This window comes from Sapajus apella, unplaced genomic scaffold (genome assembly GCF_009761245.1).
Source record: "Sapajus apella isolate SASKATOON/1434 unplaced genomic scaffold, GSC_monkey_1.0 scaffold62, whole genome shotgun sequence".
Classification (NCBI taxonomy): Eukaryota; Metazoa; Chordata; class Mammalia; order Primates; family Cebidae; genus Sapajus; species Sapajus apella.
In genome coordinates, this window is record NW_022437002.1 from 7,090,088 (window position 1) to 7,095,227 (window position 5,140).

A 5,140-nucleotide genomic window follows, 5' to 3' on the forward strand; every position below is an offset into this window, starting at 1 on the left:
TTACAGGCACCCGCCACCATGCCCGGCTAATTTTTTTGTATTTTTAGAAGAGATGGATTTCACCATGTCAGTCAGGCTGGTCTCAAACTCCTGACCTTAGGTAATACACCTGCCTCAGCCTCCCAAAGTGCTGGGATTAAAGGTATGAGCCACTGCACCTGGCCAGAATTGCTTTTTGAATATCTTGCTAAGTTTAGTGATTTGGAGATTCTTTTGAATTTTTTATGTGCACAATCATGTTATCTATAAATAATAACAATTTCATTTCTTTTCAAAGTTTATGTCTTATTTTTTCTTGCTTTATTTATCTGACTAGAATTTCTACAGTGTTGAAGATAAGTGTTAGGAAATTCTAAAATGCGGATCTTGTAGTCTGTGATTCTGTGGAATTCACTTATTCTAGTTTCTTTTGCAGGGGTGGGGTGAGGGACATTCCTTAAGAGTTTTCTATATGCAGTCATGTTGTCTACAAAAAAAAAAAGTTTTCTTCTTCCTTTCCAACTTTTTTTTTTTGAAACGGAGTCTTGCACTGTCACCCAGGCTGGAGTGCAGTGGTGCATTCTCGACCCACTGCACCCTCCATCTCCTGGGTTCATGCAGTTCTCCTGCCTCAGCCTCCCAAGTAGCTGGGATTACAGGTGTGCATCACCACGCCCAGCTAATTTTTGTATTTTTTAGTAGAGATGGGGTTTTACCGTGTTGGCCAGGCTGGTCTCAAACTCCTGACCTCAAGTAATCTGCCTGCCCCGGACTTCCAAAGTGCTGGGATTACAGGTGTGAGCCACGATGCCTGGCCTCCTTTCCAACTTTTATGCTAAATTCCCATCTACTATTTTACTTTAGCTTAAAGAATTTCCTTTAGCATTTCTACAGTGTTTTCATTTATCTGAAAATGCCTTTATTTTGGTCTTAATCTTGAAGGATAGCTTTACTGAATACAGAATTTTATGGAGAGTTTTCCCCAGCACTTTAAAGATACTACATTGGCTCTGGCTTTCATTGTTTCTTTTCTTTTCTTTTTTTGAGATAGGGTCTCACTGTGTCCCCCCAGGCGGGAGTGCAGTGGCATGATCACGACTTATTGTAGCCTCACTCTCCCGGGCTTAAGCAATCCTACCACCTCAGCCTCCCGAGTAGCTGGGACTGCAGGTGCACACCATCACAACCCAGCTAATTTTTTATTTTATTTATTTATTTATTTTTGAGATCAGGGTCTCACTGTGCTGCTGGGAGCTGGCCTCAAACTCCTGGGCTTAAGCAGTCGCCTGTCCACTGCCTCCCAACATGCTCTAATTACAAGTGTGAATCACCACATCCAGCCTTCTTACTGCTTTAAAATTTTTCTTTTTGGTTTTCACCAGTGTGACTATGATATGCTACTTGTGTTTTTCTTTATATTTGTCTTATTTGTGATTCACAGAGCTTGAATTCATGTGGTTTGATGTTTTTCTTCAGTTTTGGGAAATTGTCCCAAAAAATTGTACGTATTTTATTTATTTATTTTTTTCAAGATAGTGTCTCAGTCTGTCACCCACACTGGTGTGCAGTGGTGCAATCATAGCTCACTGTAACCTGGAACTCCTGGGCTCAAGTGATCCTCCAGCCTCAGCCTCCCAGGTAGCCTGTACTACAGGCATCCACCACCATGCCCAGCTAATTTTTGTAACTTCTTTGTAGAGATGAGGGTCTCACTGTGTCACCCAGCCTGGTCTCAAACTCCTGGGCTCAAGTGATCCTCCTGCCTCAGCCTCCCGAAGTCCTGGGATTATAGGTGTGAGCCACCTTGCCTGGTATTTTCTTTCAAATACTGCTTCTTTTGCAATGTCTATTTTCTGTCATTCTAGAACTGAATAAAAGATCCCACATGACATCTTATTCTAGATTCCTACTCTAGAGCTGAATAGGAATCCCACATGGCACATTATTTCCATTTTCTATCTTCTTATCTCTGTGCATAAGTCTACCTTCTAGCCTGTGTTCTTCACTAATTTGATACTCATCTATTGAAGTCTTAATTTCCTCACTGTGCTTTGCAATTCTAGATTTTCCATTTAACTCTTTTTTTTTTTTTAATGGATTCCAGGTCACTATAGAACTTCTCCATCTTCTCTGCTGTTTTCTGAAACACAACCAAGTCCTTGCCTGACAAGTGCAATATCTGAGCCACCTGTGGGTTTGTTTCTATTGCCATTTTTTTTCCAGTCAGTTTTGGCATTTTAAAAATTACTTTTGGTCCACAAATTATTACTAGATTCTGGACATTTTGAATGAACATTATTAGCATCTGGATGTACTTCCTTCAGAGCAGGGTAAGGTTGCCATTAGGCAGGTGGATAGTAGCAAATGACATTGATCCTGTTGAGGGTTGATTATAGGCTTTGTTAAGGCTGGTCTATTTTAGTTTGTCCTTTCTTCTTGTAAGTGGTCTCTTTTTCTCCTGGGGCATAGCCATTACTCCTAGGGCAAGGCCCTCCATGAGTTTCAACTGGAAATCTAGGTCTTTACCAAAATCCCTTTATCTTGCTAGTCTTAAATTTCAATTCTGAACTCTGCATAGCTGCTATAATCTCTTATCAGCTCTTTGACCTTTAACTGCTGTTTTCTGTTAAGTTTTTGAAGTCTCACTCTGTTAATGTGCAGTTTAGGAGTCAGTTAATGACTTGGAGGAGGGGAGATTTGTATGCATATTATTCCTCTGTGGTTACCTCCTCTCCCAGATTGTGCTTCTTGAGTTCCAGCTACTTCAGAACCCAGTATTTCTAACTCCGTCTCCTGGCTGTTTTCTGCTTGAGTTTCTACTACTCTGTCTTAGAAAGGGCCCTTACCAGTAAAGCCTTTTAAATTTTGTAATTGATTCCAGTGAAACGATTTAGTATGCTAAAGGATACTCTGTTATGCCTGGATGTATCTGGTTTTTGTTTAGTTTTGTTTTGGAGACAGTCTCGTTCTGTAGCCCAGGCTGGAGTGCAGTGCCGCGATCTTGGCTCACTGCAACTCTGCCTCCTGGGTTCAAGTGGTTATCCTGCTTCGGCCCTCCCAAGTAGCTGGGATTACGCCTGGCTTGGTTTTTTTTTTGGATACAGTTACTGTCCCCAGTTAATTTTTTTATTTTTAGTAAAGATGTGATTTCAACATGTTGGCTAGGCTGGTCTCGAGCTCCTGACCTCATGATCTGCCCACCCCAGCCTCCCAAAAGTGCTGGGGTTACAGGCATGAGCCACCACACCCAGCCTCCGTTCTTTTTCTGTTTGTGTGATGACACTTTGAAGGGGTTGCAAGATGCCAAAGCTCATAGGTGCTTTGTTTTATTTTATTTTGTTTTGTTCAAATAGCAATAATTGTACCTCATGTAAACCTCATTGGCTATGATACTGCCACTGCACAAAACTCGGTGCTTTGTTTTTTTGTTTGTTTGTTTTTGTTTTTTTTGTTTGTTTGGGTGTTTTTTTTTGTTTTTTTTTTTTTTTTTTTTAACAGAGTCTTGCCTTGTCACCCAGGCTGGAGTGCAATGGCACAATCTTGGCTCACTGCAGCATCCGGCTCCTGGGTTCAAGCAATTTTCCTGCCTCAGCCTCCTGAGTAGCTGAGATTATAGGCACCCACCACCACACCCAACTAATTTTTTTTATCCTTAGTAGAGACGAGTTTCACCATGTTGGCCAGGCTAGTCTCATCCACCTCAGCCTCCCAAATGCTGGGATTACAGGTGTGAGCCACTGTGCCTGGCCCTCGGTGCTTTGTTTTTAATTGATGTTTAGATATTTACTTTTAGGTGAAGGGAATCTACCTAATGACAGATAGTTAATTTTTAGTGATTTTTGCTTTGCTGCTTGTGTATAATTAATTTTTAGTGATTTTTGCTTTGCTGCTTGTGTATAATGCTCAGATGGGCTGGACAGAGGCTGTATGAACTATTTATTGCACTTGCACTCAGGCCTTGTTTAACTTCCTGCCCTGGGATAGGAACTTTCAACAAAAGCGGAATTAAGGATAGAAATGAGGGAAAGTGTTTGAGCCCCAATCCCCAAAATAAAAAATACTGGCAGAATTATTTAGGTCTTTCATGTACTCACCCAGAATAAAACCATAGTCCTGGAATTACTTCTGCAAGAGGTTTTTTGTTTTTTTTTCTTTTTTGGATCCCATTATTCTAAGTGATCCTGTAAGAACTTCAACTTCTTCACATTCGTGTTAGTTATTGTCTGCCCTCCGTAATAATTAGTTGTAAGCCCTCCCCCTCTTTTTTTTTTTTTTGAAATGAGGCTGGAGTACAGTGGCTTAATCTTGGCTCACTGCACCTCTTCCTCCTGGGTTCAAGTGATTCTCCTGCTTCAGCCTCCAGAGTAGTTGGGACTACAGGCATGTGCCACCACACCCAGCTAATTTTTGTATTTTTAGTAGGGTTGGGGTTTCACCATGTTGGCCGGGATGATCTCAATCTCTTGACCTTGTGATCCACCTGCCTCGGCCCCCCAAAGTGCTGGGATTACAGGCATGAGCCACCGCACCTGGCTTATAAGGCCCTTTTTCTTTTCTTTCTTTTTTTTTTTTTTTTTTTTTGAGACGGAGTTTTCGCTCTTGTTACCCAGGCTGGAGTGCAATGGCGTGATCTCGGCTCACCGCAACCTCCGTCTCCTGGGTTCAGGCAATTCTCCTGCCTCAGCCTCCTGGGTAGCTGGGATTACAGGCACGCGCCACCATGCCCAGCCAATTTTTTTTGTATTTTTAGTAGAGACGGGGTTTCACCATATTGACCAGGATGGTCTCGATCTCTTGACCTCATGATCCACCCGCCTCGGCCTCCCAAAGTGCTGGGATTACAGGCTTGAGCCACTGTGCCCGGCAGGCCCTTTTTCAAGAGTAGATGTTTGTCTTGGGGTTGATCAAAGACGGGGGATCTAGGAGACAGGAAGCAAAGCACTCTGAAGCCAAGCTAGGGTAGCAGGAAGGAAAAGAGTTCCAAAGGATTTAGAATCAGAGGTGACACAGCTACTAGAAAAGTGGAAAGTAGGCCTCAGTCAAGGAAAAAGAAGAACACAAGGAACCATTCTGTCTTTGAAAGAGATCTTGCTCTCGTAGTTCCTCAAAAATTGTAAAATGGAATTTTTTTTTTTTTTTTTTTTTTTTTTTTTTTTTTTTT

At 41.9% G+C, this 5,140-nt stretch overlaps 1 protein-coding gene and 1 pseudogene across 9 annotated transcripts in view; one reads left to right on the forward strand and one right to left on the reverse strand.

The window, feature by feature from the left end:
* The window catches only part of ZMYM1 (zinc finger MYM-type containing 1), a 34,151-nt gene that overhangs the window by 1,474 nt on the left and 27,537 nt on the right, over positions 1–5,140 (forward strand). For 2 of the 9 annotated variants that reach the window (XM_032246878.1, XM_032246882.1), the window contains exon 2: positions 2,084–2,169. The exons of 4 other annotated variants lie outside the window; for them this stretch is intronic. The gene's annotated coding sequence lies outside the window, so the exon portion shown is untranslated. Of the gene's footprint in view, positions 1–1,754; positions 1,772–2,083; positions 2,170–2,191; positions 2,310–5,140 lie in introns of those variants that run through there. 3 more of the 9 variants (XM_032246879.1, XM_032246886.1, XM_032246880.1) reach the window with 3 other exon arrangements.
* Positions 3,260–3,389, reverse strand: LOC116529662 (annotated as a pseudogene).